A 19,361-nucleotide genomic window follows, 5' to 3' on the forward strand; every position below is an offset into this window, starting at 1 on the left:
CGATAACAAAGATCAATAAAACTGAAAGCTGGTTCTTTGAGAAGATAAACACAATTGATAAACCATTAGCCAGACTTATCAAGAAGAAAAGGGAGAAGACTCAAATCAATAGAATTAGAAATGAAAAAGGAGAAGTAACAACTGACACTGTAGAAATACAAAGGATCATCAGACATTACTACAAGCAACTCTATGCCAATAAAATGGACAACCTGGAAGAAATGGATAAATTCTTAGAAATGCACAACCTTCTGAGACTGAACCAGGAAGAAATAGAAAATATGAACAGACCAATCACAAGCACTGAAATTCAAACTGTGATTAAAAATCTTCCACCAAACAAAAGCCCAGGACCAGGTGGCTTCACAGGCGAATTCTATCAAATATTTAGAGAAGAGCTAACCCCTATCCTTCTCAAACTCTTCCAAAATATAGCAGACAGAGGAACACTCCCAAACTCATTCTACGAGGCCACCATCACCCTGATACCAAAACCAGACAAAGATATCATAAAGAAAGAAAACTACAGGCCAATATCACTGATGAACATAGATGCAAAAATTCGCAAGAAAATACTAGCAAACAGAATCCAACAGCCCATTAAAAGGATCATACACCATAATCAAGTGGGGTTTATCCCAGGAATGCAAGGATTCTTCAATATATGCAAATCAATCAGTGTGATACACCATATTAACAAAGTGAAGGAGAAAAACCATATGATCATCTCAATCGATGCAGAGAAAGCCTTCGACAAAATTCAACACCCATTTATGATAAAAGCCCTGCAGAAAGTAGGCATAGAGGGAACTTTCCTCAACATACTAAAGGCCATATATGACAAACCCACAGCCAACATCGTCCCCAATGGTGAAAAACTGAAACCATTTCCACTAAGATCAGGAACAAGACAAGGTTGCCCACTCTCACCAAAGCTATCTTGAGAAAGAAAAACGGAGCTGGAGGAATCAGGCTCCCTGACTTCAGACTATACTACACAGCTACAGTAATCCAGACAGTATGGTACTGGCACAAAAACAGAAATATAGATCAATGGAACAGGATAGAAAGCCCAGAGATAAACCCACACACATATGGTCACCTTATCTGTGATAAAGGAGGCAAGAATATACAGTGGAGTAAAGACAGCCTCTTCAATAAGTGGTGCTGGGAAAACTGGACAGCCACATGGAAAAGTATGAAATTAGAACACTCCCTAACACCATACACAAAAATAAACTCAAAATGGGTTAAAGACCCAGATGTAAGGCCAGACACTATCAAACTATTAGAGGAAAACATAGGCAGAACGCTCTATGACATGAATCACAGCAAGATCCTTTTTGACCCACCTCCTAGAGAAATGGAAATAAAAACAAAAATAAACAAATGGGGCCTAATGAAACTTAAAAGCTTTTGCACAGCAAAGGAAACCATAAACAAGATGAAAAGACAACCCTCAGAATGGGAGAAAATATTTGCAAATGAAGCAACTGACAAAGGATTAATCTCCAAAATTTACAAGCAGCTCATGCAGCTCAATATCAAAAAAACAACCCAATCCAAAGATAGGCAGAAGACCTAAATAGACATTTCTCCAAAGAAGATATACAGATTGCCAACAAACCCATGAAAGAACGCTCAACATCACTAATCATTAGAGAAATGCAAATCAAAACTACAGTGAGGTATCACCTCACACCAGTCAGAATGGCCATCATCAAAAAATCTACAAACAATAAATGCTGGAGAGGGTGTGGAGAAAAGAGAACCCTCTTGCACTGTTGGTAGGAATGTAAATTGATACAGCCACTATGGAGAACAGTATGGAGGTTCCTTAAAAAACTACAAATAGAACTACCATACGACCCAGCAATCCCACTGCTGGGCATATACCCTGAGAAAACCATAATTCAAAGAGTCATGTACCACAATGTTCATTGCAGCACTATTTACAATAGCCAGGACATGGAAGCAACCTAAGTGTCCATCATCGGATGAATGGATAGAGAAGATGTGGCACATATATACAATGGAATATTACTCAGCCATAAAAAGAAACGAAATTGAGTTATTTGTAGTGAGGTGGGTGGACCTAGAGTCTGTCATACAGAGTGAAGTAAGTCAGAAAGAGAAAAACAAATACCATAGGCTAACACACATATATGGAATCTAAGAAGAAAAAAAAAAAGGTCATGAAGAACCTAGGGGCAAGGTGGGAATAAAGACACAGACCTACTAGAGAATGGACTTGAGGATATGGGGAGGGGGAAGGGTAAGCTGTGGCAAAGTGAGAGAGTGGCATGGACTTATATACACTACCAAATGTAAAATAGATAGCTAGTGGGAAGCAGCCACATAGCACAGGGAGATCAGCTCGGTGCTTTGTGACCACCTAGAAGGGTGGGATAGGGAGGGTGGGAGGGAGGGAGACGCAAGAGGGAAGAGATATGGGAACATATGTATATGTATAACTGATTCACTTTGTTATAAAGCAGAAACTAACACACCATTTTAAAGCAATTATACTCCAATAAAGATGTTAAAAAAACAAACAAAAAACATATTTAATGCAATTCCCACCACAGCTGAAAATTATTCATATTTAATCCTCATCCCAAACAAAATAAAAACTTCAACATGCTTTAATTTCTGATTTTCATCAATCTCACCCCTATTTTTCAGAAAATGTTTCAGAATTTTGTTCCAAATTATGCTAGAGTATACTCTCAGTAATTCATTTACAACTATTTTGTTGCTAATAAATTCTCTTGATCCTTTTATGACAAAGCATGTTTTCCTTGGCCTCTACTCTTAAATGTTAGTTTAGCTTAATATAAAGACAAATCTATGTTCTACATTATGTTCTCCCAGAACTTTGAAGACAACCTTTCCTTGTCTTTTACTGTCTGTGCTGTAGGTGAGAAGTCTGATGCCAGTCTGAGGAGTATTCTTTATAGTGAACTAGAAGTTTGTTCTCTGGAAGTTTAGAATTTTCTTACTATCACTGGTATTCTGAAATTTCACCAGGGAGAATCTAGGTATTTTCATTTTGTTTTCCTTATTGATATCCAAAAATTTATTTAAATCTCAAGACAAGTCTGTCTTCAGCTCAAGAATATTTTCTTCTATTATATTTTCATGTATTGCTCCCCTATATCTCTTTTGAAACCCCTTTTTGATTTATAACAAAACTAATGTATCTATTTTCTATGTCTCCTAATGTTTCTTTTGCATCTTGTCTCTCTTTCACCTTTGCGTTATATTCTAGAATAATTCCTTGGTTCTTTCATTTCACCAATTCATGCATTGGCTGTGTCCTCTCAGTTTACCTATTACATCTTGTCTTAAATCAATGATTGTATCTTTAAGTTTCATGAATTATGAAAACTTCCTTTTCATAGCAATCTGCTGGTATAGTTGTTGCTACTGTTTTTGTCATATCTTCAAACATTCACTTAGGGGTAATAATTACATTTATATTAATTTATCCATTTACTCACATCACCAACAGTTTTCCTTAATATTTTTATCCCTTTTGTTGCACGTAGAGGTCCTCTTTCATGCTCTTAGCTTTCCTCAATTTGTGTCCTAGGAAATGATATTTATGTCCTAAGTTCAAGTGAAAATATCTCTCCCACTACAGCAAATCAAGATTCTGATTGCAAGAACCTGGGCTATATGATGAATCTGGGCTATGTGTTTGTATGAGACGTGAAAGGGAGTACATAAATTTAGAAGGTTTTCTTTAACAAGTATTGGTAATTACTTTTCAAGGTATCAGTTTCTCTTTCCTCCTAACAGCTTACAAATACAAAAGGGAACTGTCCTGGTTTGATAGCCCTCAGTTCTCATTCTGGGAATCTCTTGCATCAGGACTACCAAATGTATTTGGCAAGTGAGGTGTTACCCCTGTTTACACCAGACAAATAGTGAAACCGGCTAATCTCAGCAGGAGGGATAGATAAAGCTGTCCAACAGCAAACTCTGTATGGCTTTCTCCTTTTCCCAGTCTACACTTTATGTGACACTGGATTACTTTAGAGTTCTACTAAAACAAAACAGACAAACAAACAAAAACTCGTATATTTTGGAGCTGATTCCATCTGCTTATTATCTCACAGAAATCTCTCAACTGTTTTTGCCTGAGAATAACATCCCACTGAGTTTTTCCAAAATGTCTTAAGAATATTATTTTTATACTTTTTGCGTGTTATTTTATTAAAACTTAGAGGGGGACAAGAGGTAACATGTTCAAACAGTTGTTTTGAACTGAAAAATCTTCTTTTGTTTGTTTTTAGATAGAGAAAAGACATTATACATACGGCACTTCAGTTCTCTGACCTCGTGGTCAGAAGAGAGAACAGAAAGATGATATGAAGGAGATAGGCAAAAAGAAAGTACAAAAATTAGAGAGCAATTGTTAACACAAAAAGAGAGAGGAATTTAGAGGAAAAGACTCTGAAACAATAATTCATAAATATAATCTGAATTTCACAAGGAGAAAGATAGCTAGAGAGAAAAGTAGAAAAAAAAGCAAGGCATATACAGAAGAGAAAATTGAAAAGACACCTTCAGATACAAATGGAAGGACAATGATAAAATGCATACACAAATACACACACATACATGTGTGTGCACAGCATCTACATGGAGTAATTTAGCAGCCCATCAGTCATTTCCAGGACAAGAAGGTCATTTCATTCTTTCTCCATTTCAGCACTAGCTTTTGTTTTGCTTATATTCTCCATGCTAAACTCTGTGGAACATTTTCTAAACTTCAGCTTGCCAATGTGGAAATGCAAAAGGAAACAGAATTTGTTAAAATTAACACAAATTACACACTAGTAGAGATAAGGCATTGTTGAGGCAATTGCCCAGCAGTATTCCCAGATGTTCACTGTGCATCCAACAGTGATCCATCTAGTCAGTCCCTCGTATACTCTCCACTGGTGATAGGCAGTTCCCTCAGGGTTGGATACCTTTCTATCTGACCACAGGCCAGGATACAGACGATGCTGTGCCTCTGATTATTAGACAGGTTATGTGCCACTGTCTCCAGAAATACACATATACAACCCCTGTGTTTTTGTGTAGCTCAGTTTTTATACTTCCTAGGAGGCAGGGGATTGCTAAGTTCATCAGTGGCTAGTGACCTGGCCAGTGTCAAAAGTGAATAACAAATCAATTATTGACTGAAGGTGTACTCTTGGACAGCACTGCACATGGGAATTAGGTAAGAGAAATGAGAGAAGATTAATGTAGAAAGTAGATTGTTACTGGTTGTCCTAGATATTCCAAAGGTAATCAAAATATAACTCAAGTGTCCAGGTACCCAGAAAGTAGGGTTACAAGTTAAAACCTCAACTATAAAAGCAGGCTCTCTTCCATATTTGCTGCTAAGGCATTAAATCAGTTTTCTTAGTAAGGCAATAACACATATACTCAAGAAAGTATATCTTATATATTCAGAGTTAAAGGAAAAATTGCAGCATCTCCTGAACTAAATTTATGTATTTCTATCTTGTGGCTACTGTGTTTCTTGTTTACAATAAAAAATAAGAAAATTACACATAAAAGAAAACCTAAAAATAGCTTACACAAAGTATAGGTTATTTCCTCCTCACATAAAAGAACTCTGAAACTAGGCAGTCCAGAGTCAACTGATATCTCTGCAGTCCTCAGAGACACAGGTTTGGGTTCTGTTCAACTGTCTCAGTACGTGACTTACAATTTCATTGATAATCTAGAATAACTGCTGGAGCTCCATCTAGCACATCCACATACCAGGTCATAGGAATGGATCACAGAGGGTATGAGTACAAAAGCTTGCCCTAATTTTCTCTGAAATTTCCTGGAAGCCTGACTCAATAATATCTTTTTCCATCTCAGTGGTCAGATTTAGTTATATGGCTACCACTTCCTGAAAGATTGGGAAATGTAGTCTAAAAGACTTCAGTGGCATTCCAAATTATTTTGTGGATTTCTTATTAAGGATGAATGGGAGAGGAAACTCACTGCCATAGTACTTGATCCAAAGGCTTAATAAAATCAGGTTCAAAATTGGTCCTAGGTGGAGCAATGCAAATTCCTCAAATATCAATTCAGCATTTCAGGTGAGATTTAGCTTGGGAAAAAAGAGACCTCTCACACAATAGACTCTTGTTTTATTTAGGAAATGTTATAAAATTTAGTGCAAGTGAGGAGGCCACAAATGCAAGAACACATATGGCAGACCAGTGTAGCATCTTTGCATGGGCCCCACGCGGCCCAACAGAAGGGACATGGTGACAATGAGACAGTCTGTGCAGAGTGTGGTGAGACTTAATTTTGTGCTTTGCTATAGTCCTTTGTACTGGGGTTTATGTATCACTATTCAGGAAAATTTTACATAATCCATGCCCTGGACACTTCCATTTAAGAGAAGGTTAACAGACATGACACTCTCTGGGTCCTTAAACCAAATACATTTACCCAAATAAATTTACAGTCCTTGTGTGTGGGGGGAGTCACACCTCTATGGGAGTGAGAGGGAGAAAAAAGTCATCATCCTGCTGGACCCTCATCCCTTCCTCACCATCCAGTTCCTTCTTCTTGGGAATCATGTTTCCTGAAACAAATGACCCAAACTCTCCTCCTAATTTTAATGCCCTTTGGAATAAGTAAAAAGGGAAGATAGGATGCTGAGTATTATCCCTACTAGGATTCTGCCTCTATGAACCCATCACTCTGCCACTCCAAAGATTCTGTGTATGAGCAGTGCAGACCAAGATACTGACACACACATTGGCTTCTGACAGAATTTTATGACTATTTGATCATGTTAAAGTTTACATATTTCTTCATCAAGAAATGAAACAGTTGCACAATGATGGGAGGATAAGAGTGTAACTCAGTAAAGACCACCTTTTACAGGTTTTCAGTCCAGAGATTTAAGTATATAAGATTTCAAATATAAATGGAAGGCTTCAATATAAACTAGGATATTGACATGAGAAATGGTGAGTTGGACATTAAAAAATATTATTAACATAGTAAAATAATAATCATATTAATGTTTGAATTCATAACACCATTTTTTTGTTTCTAAAAACATATTCTCTAAGAGCTTCAAACTCTGTGTTACAAATCATTTTTCATACCATCTCTGAGAGCTAGACATGCCCCCTCAGGGTTAATAGACTCTGGACTTTTCTTGAGGTTGTTTTAGACAAATGAGAGAAGACCCCAAATTATGCCACTGACACAATAAAGAATGTTAGGGAGGACAACGGGTATTAAGACAAAGAGGTAGAGTTATGTATTAATTGATCATTTGTTCTGCATGTATATCATACAGCTGTCTGTTCTGTAAATTTTAGTGGTAATCCCAGCTTGGATAGCTGTGATGTTGTTTGTACCGGAGGTTAGTCTATGCTACCCATAAGAACTAAAAAGACAAGAAAAGTCAAGAGGGGAAAAAGCCTGAAAGAAAATATTTGAAAGGCATATAACAAAGGATTAATAACTGTAAAACATAAAGAATTCCTACAAATTAAAAAGATACATTTATGATGTCATTCATTACAGCATTGTTTGTGGTAGTAAAAATTGAAAACAGTGGAATTGTTTATCAGTAGACTATTTTCTATCAAACTTATTTAAATTAAATATTTAATTTTATATTTATATTAAACCTATTTGTTTAATAAACCCACAAAGAATGATACATTCATACTGTGTAAAATGTAGATAACCATTAAGGGTTTAGGGGTTTTCTTTCAGTATTTCAATATTTGTTGATTGAGCCAGTGAAACCCTGGAGATGGAATTAGAAAACAATAGCTTCTAAATAAAAATAGTTGTTCATTAATTTATCACTTTATATAATAGTTACTTTCCTTGGAATAAATAAGTATCATGAACCAGGGTTGGTTCATAAATGCTAACTTGTCCTGATAAACAAGCAACAAGGGACCCAAGAATATGACCTTGACCACAAAGTAAGGTATGTAAGGTATAAGAGTTTTCTTTCAGTCTTGAGAAATAAATCTCCTCATGTAGAGACTTGACAAATAATGACTAATCCTCAAGAGAAAATTTTAAGAAATAAAATAAAATCTTAAGAATCACCTGTGGCACTCCCTGATAACTGTCAAGACAACAACCAACTGAGGATCTCTGCCCAACTGTTTCCGATTATCAGATTTCCATCTCAGTCATGGTAGGTTTTCATTCATCTGCCCCATCTACTACCATTCATCACATGTTGAGAGGACTGATCAGAAATGTTGACTGGAGACATAATACATTTCAGAACGCTTAAACAGGGAAGTAATAAAAGGGGGAAAAAAACTTGGTTTTTCTTCCAAAGAGTCTGCAATCTGGTGGAGTCCCTATAAACATATAAGGCAACACTACTCTAAATTTAAATTTGTTTAATGAGAAAAAAAGAGTGGCTTTCATCCTGAAATTAGTAAGTTGGCTTGTAAATGGCCTATAAGGGACACTACATTGATGAAGATAGTCAAATCCTTAAACCCAATAACAACTGCCTTCCTAGACAGTGTCTATTCATCCCTTAGCATATATACATACATATATATATATATATATATGTATATATATGTATGTATGTATATGTCTCATTCCATCCAGCTCTTTATTCATTATTTTGGGGAGCATAGTTATAAGCAATAGTCTTAGATACTATTTTTTTCTCAGATTCCTTTTTCCACTAATAGACTCAATGCTATTCCAAGCTTTTATTCTTCTGATCCTTCAAAGCCCTGACAGAAAACTCTAGCTCCTGATAATAACCTCACAGGCTACAGAAACTTCAACCTTATTTTGATGACCAGTTAGACTCTATTCTCTAGAAAAGTTATTTTTACTCCCAGGTCAATCAAAGGAAACCTGACAGCAGACTGGTTGTTGCCTTTCTGTCAGAGCAAGTTCTACAGTCACCCTTTCACCATACTATGGCCAAATCACAACACAACATCACAATTTAGAATAGAATAGTGACACAGTGCACAACTAAAGAATGATGTCTTCAAGAGTGGTTAAAGGGGCAATCCCTCTTGCAAGAGCACTGGAATCCCAACTAACTGCTGAGCAATCATCGACAGGAAGACACTGGAGCTCACCAAAGAGGATGTCCCACATCCAAAGACAGAGGAGAGGCCTCAGTAGGATGGTAGGAGGGGTGCAATCACAATAAAGTTAAGTCCCATAATTGCTGGGTGGGTGACTCACAAACGGGAGAGCAATTTTACCACAGAAGTCCACCCACTGGAGTAAGAATTCTGGGCCCAACATTGGGTCTCCCAACCTTGGGGTCTGGCAACAGGAGAAGAAATTCCCAGAGAGTCAGGCTTTGAAGGCTGGTGGGATTTCACTGCAGGACTTCAATGGGACTGGGGTAAAAAGAGACTCCACTCTTGGAGGGAACACACAGGTTAGTGTATGCATCGGGACCCAGGGGGAAGGAATGGGGACCCCATGGGAGAATGAACCAGACCTACCTGCTAGTGTTGGAGGGTCTCCTGCAGAGGCAGGGGGCAGCTGTGGCTCACTGCAGGGACAAGGACACTGGCAGGGGAAGTTCTGGTAAGTACTCCTTGGCGCGAGCCCTCCTGGAGTCCACCATTAGCCCCACCAAAAGCCCTGTGGGCTCCAGTGCTGGGTCGCCTCAGGCCAAACAACCAACGGGGAGGGAACTCAGCCCCACCACTCAGCAGAAAAGAAGATTAAATTTTTTCTGAGCTCTGCCCACCAGAGCAACACCCAGCTCTACCCATCGCCAGTCCCTCCCATTAGGAAGCTTGCACAAGCCTCTTAGATAGCCTCATCCACCAGAGGGCAGAAGGCAGAGGGCGGAGGGCAGAAGCAAGAAGAACTACAATCCTGAAGCACGTGGAATGAAAACCACATTCACAGAAAGACAGAAAAAATGAAAAGGCAGAGGACTATGTACCAGATGAAGGAACAAGATAAAACCCCAGAAAAACAATTAACTGGAGACAGGCAACCTTCCAGAAAACGAATTCAGAATAATTATAGTGAAGATGATCCAGGACCTCGGAAAAAGGATGGAGGCAAAGATCAAGAAGATGCAAGAAATGTTTAACAAAGACCTAGAAGAATTAAAGAACAATCACCTAGAAGAATTAAAGAACAAACAAACAGAGATGAACAATACAATAACTGAAAAGAAAACTACACTGGAAGGAATCAATAGCAGAATAACTGAGGCAGAAGAACAGATGAGTGACTTGGAAGACAGAATAGTGGAATTTACTGCCGTGGAACAGAACACAGAAAAAAGAATGAAAAGAAATGAAGACAGCCTAAGAGACCTCTGGGACAACATTAAACGTACCAACATTCGCATGATAGGGGGTCCCAGAAGGAGAAGAGAGACAGAAAGGACCCGAGAAAATATTTGAAGAGATTAGAGTCGAAAACTTCCTTAACATGGGAAAGGAAATAGCTACCCAAGTCCAGGAAGTGCAGAGAGTCCCAGGCAGGATAAACCCAAGAAGAAACATGCCGAGACACACAGTAATCAAATTGACAAAAAATAAAAACAAAGAAAAATTATTAAAAGCAACAAGGGAAAAATGATAAATAACATACAAGGGAACTCCCATAAGGTTACCAGCTGATTTCTCAGCAGAAACTCTACAAGCAAGAAGGGAGTGGTACGATATATTTTAAGTGATGAAAGGGAAAAACCTACAAGCAAGATTACTCTACCCAGCAAGGATCTCATTCAGATTCGACAGAGAAATCAAAAGCTTTACAGACAAGCAAAAGCTAAGAGAATTCAGCACCACCAAACCACCTTTACAACAAATGCTAAAGGAACTTCTCTAAGTGGAAAACACAAGAGAAGAAAAGGACCTACAAAAACAAACGCAAAACAATTAAGAAAATTGTAATAGGCACATACATATCAATAATTACATTAAATGTGAATAAATTAAATGCTCCAACCAAAAGACACAGGCTCGCTGAATGGATACAAAAACAAGACCCATATATATGCTGTCTACAAGAGACCCACTTCAGACCCAGGGACACATACAGACCAAAAGTGAGGGGATGGAGAAAGATATTCCATGCAAATGGAAATCAAAAGAAAGCTGGAGGAGTAATACTCATATCAGATAAAATAGATTTTAAAATAAAGAATGTTACAAGAGACAAGGAAGGACACTACATAATGATCAAGGTATCAATCCAAGAAGAAGATGTAACAATTATAAATATATATGCACCCAACATAGGAGCACCTCAAAACATAAGGCAACTGCTAACAGCTATAAAAGAGGAAATCAACAGTAACACAATAATAGTGGGGGACTTTAACACCTCACTTACACCAATGGACAGATCATCCAGACAGAAAATTAATAAGGAAACAGCAGCTTTAAATGACAGAATAGACCAGATAGATTTAATTGATATTTATAGGACATTCCATCCAAAAACAGCAGATTACACTTTCTTCTCAAGTGCACATGGAACATTCTTCAGGATAGATCAGATCTTGGATCACAAATCAAGCCTTGGTAAATTTAAGAATATTTAAATTGTACCAAGCATCATTTCTGACCACAATGTCATGAGATTAGAAATCAATTACAGGGGAAAAAACGTAAAAAACACAAACACATGGAAGCTAAACAATACACTACTAAATAACCAAGAGATCACTGAAGAAATCAAAGAGGAAATCAAAAAATACCTAGAGACAAATGACAACGAAAACACAACGATGCAAAACTTACGGGATGCTGCAAAAGCAGTTCTAAGAGGGAAGTTTATAGCAATACAATCCTACCTCAAGAAACAAGAAAAATCACAAATAAACAATCTAACCTTACACCTAAAGAAACTAGAGAAAGAAGAACAAACAAAACCCAAAGTTAGCAGAAGGAAAGAAATCATGAAGATCAGAGCAGAAATAAATGAAAAGGAAACAAAGAAAACAATAGCAAAGGTCAATAAAACTAAAAGCTGGTTCTTTGAGAAGATAAACAAAATTGATAAACCTTTAGCCAGACTCATCAAGAAAAAGAGGGAGAGGACCCAAATCAATAAAATTAGAAATGAAAAAGGAGAAGTTACAATGGACACAGCAGAAATACAAAGAATCCTAAGAGACTGCTACAAGTAACTCTATGCCAATAAAATGGACAGGCTGGAAGAAATGGACAAATACTTAGAAAGGAATAACCTTCCAAGACTGAACCAGGAAGAAATAGACAATAGGAACAGACCAATAACAAGTAATGAAATTAAAACTGTGATTAAAAATCTTCCAACAAGCAGAAGTCAGGACCAGATGGCTTCACAGGTGAATTCTATCAAACATTTAGAGAAGAGCTAACACCCATCCTTCTCAAACTCTTCCAAAATTTGCAGAGGAAAGAACACTCCCAAACTCATGCTACAAGGCCAGTATCACCCTGATACCAAAACCAGACAAAGATACTACAAAAAAAGAAAATTACCAACCAATATCACTGATGAATATAGATGCAAAAATCCTCAACAAAATACTAGAAAACAGAATCCAACAGCACAATAAAAGGATAATACACCATGATCAAGTGGGACTTATCCCAGGGATGCAAGGATTCTTCAATATACGCAAATCAATCAATGTGATACACCATATTAACAGACTGAAGTAGAAAAGCCATATGATGATCTCAATAGATGCAGAAAAAGCTTTTGACAAAATTCAACACCCATTTATGATAAAAACTCTCCAGAAAGTGGGTATAGAGGCAACATACCTCAACGTAATAAAGGCCATATATGACAAACCCACAGCAAACATCATTCTCAATGGTGAAAAACTGAAAGCATTTCCTCTAAGATCAGGAACAAGACAAGGATCACTCTCGCCACTATTATTCAACATTGTTTTGGAAGTCCTAGCCATGGAAATCAGAGAAGAGAAAGAAGAGGAATCCAAATTGCAAAAGAAGAAGTAAAACTGTCACTGTTTGCAGATGACATGATACTATACATAGAGAATCCTAAAGATGCCACCAGAAAACTACTAGAGCTAATCAATAAATTTGGTAAAGTTGCAGGATACAAAATTAATGCACAGAAATCTCTTGCATTCGTATACACTAACAATGAAAGATCAGAAAGAGAAACTAAGGAAACAATCTCATTCACCATTGCAACAAAAAGAATAAAATACCTAGGAATAAAGCTACTTAAGGAGGTAAGAGACCTGTACTCAGAAAACTGTAAGACATTGATGAAAGAAATCAAAGATGACACAGATGGAGAGATATACCATGTTCTTGGATTGGAAGAATCAATATTGTGAAAATGACTATACTACCCAAAGCAATCTCTAGATTCAATGCAATCCCTATCAAATTACCAGTGGCATTTTTTACAGAACTAGAACAAATAAAATCTTAAAATTTGTATGGAGACACAAAAGACCCCAAATAGCCAAAGCAGTCTTGAGGGAAAAAAACGGAGCTGGAGGAATCAGACTCCCTGCCTTCAGACTATACTACAAAGCTACAGTAATCAAGACAATATGGTACTGGCACAAAAACAAAAATATAGATCAATGGAACAGGGTAGAAAGCCCAGAGATAAACCCACGCACCTATGGTCAACTAATCTATGACAAAGGAGGCAAGGATATACAATGGAGAAAAGACAATCTCTTCAATAAGTGGTGCTGGGATAACTGGACAGCTACATGTAAAAGAATGAAATTAGAACACTCCCTAACACCACACACAAAATTAAACCCAAAATGGATTAAAGACCTAAATGTAAGACCGGACACTATAAAACTCTTAGAGGAAAACATAGGAAGAACACTCTTTGACATAAATCACAACAAGATCTTTTTTGGCCCCCCTCCTAGAGAAATGGAAATAAAACCAAAAATAAATAAATGGGACCTAATGAAACTTAAAAGCTTTTGCACAGCAAAGGAAACCATAAACAAGATGAAAAGACAACCCTCAGATTGGGAAAAATATATTTGCAAACAAAGCAATGGACAAAGGATTAATCTCCAAAATATACAAACAGCTCATGCAGCTCAATATTAAAAAAGAAACAACCCAATAAAAAATTGGCCAAAGATCTAAATAGATATTTCTCCAAAGAAGACATACAGATGGCCACGAGGCTCATGAAAAGCTGCTCAACATGACTAATTATTAGAGAAATGCAAATCAAAACTACAATGAGGTATCACCTCACACCAGTCAGAATGGCCATCATCAAAAAATCTACAAGCAATAAATGCTGGAGAAGGTATGGAGAAAAGGGTACCCTCTTGCACTGTTGGTGGGAATGTTAATTGATACAGCCACTATGGAGAACAGTACGGAGGTTTCTTAAGAAACTAAAAATAGAACTACCATACAACCCAGCAATCCCACTCCTGGGCATATACCCTGAGAAAACCATAATTCAAAAAGAGTCATGTACCACAATATTCATTTCAGCTCTGTTTACAATAGCCAGGACATGGAAGCAATCTAGGTGTCCATCGACAGATGAATGGATAAAGAAGATGTGGCACATATATACAATGGGATATTACTCAGCCATAAAAAGAAATGAAATTGAGTTATTTGTAGTGAGGTGGATGGACCTAGAGTCTGTCATACAGAGTGAAGGAAGTCAGAAAGATAAAAACAAATATCGTATATTAATGCATATATGTGGAATCTAGAAAAATGGTACAGATGAACCAGTTTTCAAGACAGAAATAGAGACACAGATGTAGAGAACAAATGTATGGACACCAAGGGGGGAAAGCGGGGGTGGGGATGGGGTGGTGGGATGAATTGGGAGATTGGGATTGACATGGATACACTGATGTGTATAAAATTGATGACGAATAAGAACCTGCTGTATAAAAATATAAATAAATAAAATTCAAAAACAAAAGAGAGAAGAAGAAAAATAAAAGAGCGGTTAAAGGGGAGAAAAATGAATATACAGGTCCAATCTGTAAAAACCTTAAGATGTGTCATGATGAACTGATCAGAGGATCAAGGTCAAACTCCAGCTCTCACATACACCATCCCCAGTCTCTGTGAAAATATACAACTTTATAATTCCAGAAGTACATCTCTTCCCGCTCCCCTTGGTGCCTCCAAATATTTTCCTCCCACTCTCTCTTAAATCTACTCCAGTTAGGCCTTGTTTCCCCAAAGATTCCCATACAAGCTCACTTTGTCAAACAGTTCCTTTCAAGACCACCAATGAACTCTGTGTTGTTAAAGTCTAAATGGTCAGCTCTCACTCTTCATCTTGATGGCTGGCAGCATTTGGACACAGTTGAATCCCTCGCTTCTCTTTAATACACTTTTTGCACTTGGCTTTGAGGCCACCACAATCTTTTCTTCCTCTCCTGTTCCAGTGGATATTTTTTTCTCATTGCCCTTTGCTGACGCTTCCTCTTCCCACCAATTTCTAAGAGGTATGGCCCACCATACACTCTGTCTTTGGTCCTCTTTTCTCTTCTATCTACACTCATGCTTAGAGTAATTTCTTAAAGCCTTGTATCTTTAAAAGTATCTATAATCCAACCATAAAAAAGAATGAAATAACGCCATATGCAGAAACATGGAGGGACCTAGAGATTATCATACTAATTGAAGTAAGTCAGACAGGGAAAGAAATATCATATGATATCACTTATCTGTGGAATCTTAAAAATGATACAAATGAACTTATTTACACGATAGAAACAGACTCACAGACATAGAAAACAAAATTATGGTTACCAAAGGGAAAGGGTGGGGGGGAGAAGGGATAAATTAGGAATTTGGGATTAACAGATACACAGTACTATATATAAAATAGATAAGCAACAAGGACATACTGTATAGCACAGGGAACTATATTCAATATCTTGTAGTAAACTGTAATGGAAAGGAATCTGAAAAAGAATATATATACAAATATATATATATATATATATATATATATATATATATATAGAACTGAGCCAGTTTGCTCTACACCTGAAACTAACATGACATTGTAAATCAACTATGCTTCAAAGAAAAAAAAAATCTATGGGCCAGAATCCTACATTTCTATCTCTATCCAAGACTTCTCTCCTGAATTTCAGACTATTTACTTGACATCTCCATTTGGATATTTACTAGACATCTCAAACTTAACAGGTCCTCAACTGAACTCCTGTTCTTGCTCTCTAAACCTGTTTCCCTTTCCGTCTTTCCCACCTAGGTTGTGACAATTTCAACTGTCTATTTCCTCAGGCCAACAAACTTAGATTCCCTCTTGATTCCTCAGCTTCTCTCCTTACCCACATTCATTCTGTCAAATTCCTGTTCATTATACCTTCAAAATGTATCCAGGATCTGACAGTATCCCACCATCTCCAGCCTTTCCACTTTGGTCTAAGCCTCCATCATGTCTCATCTAGACTGCTGCTGTAGTCTTCTAATTGATCCCACTGACTTCATTCTTGCCCCCTACTTACCTCAAAATGACCCTTTCTAACCTAAGTCAGTTTAGGATATCATGCAGCAAATAATAGAATCTCTCTGAGCAGTACATCAGTCATATGAAAAAAATAAATCTAATAATATGTAACTTTCATTGGGTTCATCTAAGGATCAATGAGATGACAGACACAAAGTGCTGAAGACTCAGCACATAGTATGCATTAAATTACAGTAGCATGGGCAGGAGACGAATTTTTATGTCATTTCTGAAATCTATTGTCTCCATGAATTAACAGCTATTTATTATTTTCCAAGTATTAGAGAATATGACTTAAAATTCTCCATATCTGTAACTGCTAAGCTACTGTTTGAAGAAGTCCTAGACAGCCCCACCCCCACCATGAGCACCATGACCAACTTAGAACCTGATTTTTGTGGTTATAGAAATAGCAAAGGGAAATTATTTCCTGTCTCGGGAATACATTAGAACATGCCAAGATTTGCCAGTAGGTTAACAAGGAAACTGTCAAACTTAACCTAATAGGGAAAAGAACGGTTGGTTCATCATGACTGCTCTGGCCCTTCTCATTTCAATGTAGCCAACTCACCCATGCCACATTAAGAATTCTCCTGGGACTAGCTCCTGTTGTCATCCTGTGATTCTCTGGTACAATGCATATGACTCTTTTCTCACCTCCATCACCTTTCCCACACCAGTTTTATATATCATACATCAAACTTGTTTTTGTGACTTGTGTGAATCCTTTTCTTCAACATCCCAGTGACTTTTCAGCATGTCATCCTGCCTTGTATCCAGCAAACCCACAGCTCTGTGTACAAAAAGAGTCCCCTGTCCTCAGCTCTAACCTCCAGTCCTACTTGCCTTCGGGGGGTTCCATCAGACAGTCCCGTTTGAGGCTGTATGCCTGAATACTAGGAGGACAATGACCAGAGTTTGATTAGTGCTCTTTCTAGAAAAGGGGGGACCAGCCTATTTTATATGCATAACAATAATGACAACAGTTAACACTTCTGTAGCACTGACTATGCAAGGACTGTGTTTTAGTGCTTTACATATACAAACTCATTGAATCCATATAAGCATTCTATGAAGATGAGGAACTTGAGGTCCAGAAGGGCTAAATAACTTGTCTTAGGTCACATACATAGTGAATGATGGTTCTGGATGAGAACCTGACCAGTCTGCTCCAGTGTTTGTGCTCTCAATCATGATACTGTGCCATACATATCCTCATAAAAATAAGGTAGTTGTTAGTAAGATGCATCATCTCACAATTAAAATCCTTGATCTATATACTAGGAAATTTAGAGACTGGGAGCCAATTAATTAATTCAGGATTGGAAATGACCTGAGTTGGTGCTTAAAATTGGACAATTAAAGTTCACAGTTGGGAAAGTAAGAAACCAGTCAGAATGGCCATCATCAAAAAATCTACAAACAATAAATGCTGGAGAGGGTGTGGAGTAAAGGGAACCCTCTTGCACTGTTGGTGGGAATGTAAATTGATACAGCCACTATGGAGAACAGTTTGGAGGTTCATGAAGCTGATAAATAACGTTATAACAGCAACGTCAGTAAACACTTAAAGCAACTTAAGATATATTCAAATGGCAAAAAAGAAAGTTCTTTATAGTGGTACACAGGGCATGTGGTAACATGTAGTTCCAAGCCTGACAGAGATATGTGGGTGTATCTGTTAAGTTATCCATACCAAATTGAGGCAAAGAGAGTGGGTAACTCCACATTTTACAATGAGGCACTGGCACCAACCATGAGGGGTTCAAAGGCAATGTTTTAATAAGGTCTTGCTGTTTCCTTAGATCATTCGCCAATGCTGGTGTCTAGTATTCACTAGGAAGCAAGCCCTGTCTCAGTGTTTCTATACAGGTTCCTATCAATCAAAAGCTCTATAAAAGTCTGGATAATACTGAGAAGGAAGACAGGCAGGCCCTAGGTAAGACAATACATTCCAAGTGGAATTTTACTACAAACTACTATTTATTGGACAATCTCCAGACCATGGACTGTCCTCAGTGCTTCACTTCAGTGTACTTAATCCTCCCAAGAAACATGCAAGGGAGATTTGATTATACCTGTTACACGTGAGGAGATGCAGGCTCTTAAGGGACTAACTCAGCCAAGACCCCATAGCTAGTAAGTATTCAAGTTTGGATTCAAATCCAATTTTTTTATGAGACCAAAACTCATGCTCCTTACCACAAAGCTTGAGAAATAACCATTGATGCTGAGTGTAATTCTTTTGCCTTATTTGTCTAGAATGCTGAGGCAAAGGGATTGAAAATTCTCTTTTAAAATATCCAGATCATTGTCTCCATTCACCACCACTTGGCAGTAATTTTGTACAATCTTTAAAAATAATCATATCTTTTTACTTCTACCCCAGTCGGTTTACTCTACTGTCTATAAGATAGGCCATGGAGGTTAGATGGACCCTGAGGAGGATTCCTGGAATGTCATTGGCTTAAGCTACTGTGAACTGGCTCTATGTTTTTCTGGCCAAAACAGATGTAGGCTCTGTGCTCTTTCATGCCATTGACATGTTTCTCCCAGGCTAGAGAACAGAAAAATTGACTGGTCTGGAATAACCAGGGCTTGGGGGCAAAGGGGAGTCTCGACCCTTAGGCAGTCTGTGATTTTACATTGACGTCATGCTTCCCAGCCTATGCACCCTGAATAACACTTTCCCAAGCTAGGTACCATGGGAAGAAACTATGCTTTGATAGGTGACATTTAAAAGTGTCCTAAAAACTATTCAGACAGAAAATGGCTTCTCTGAGAGCTCTGGTGTCACTGTACATCGCCCTCAGAACAGGCGTGAGAGCCCAAGGTCATGGCAGGCTTAT

This window comes from Balaenoptera musculus, chromosome 7 (assembly GCF_009873245.2).
Source record: "Balaenoptera musculus isolate JJ_BM4_2016_0621 chromosome 7, mBalMus1.pri.v3, whole genome shotgun sequence".
NCBI lineage: Eukaryota > Metazoa > Chordata > Mammalia > Artiodactyla > Balaenopteridae > Balaenoptera > Balaenoptera musculus.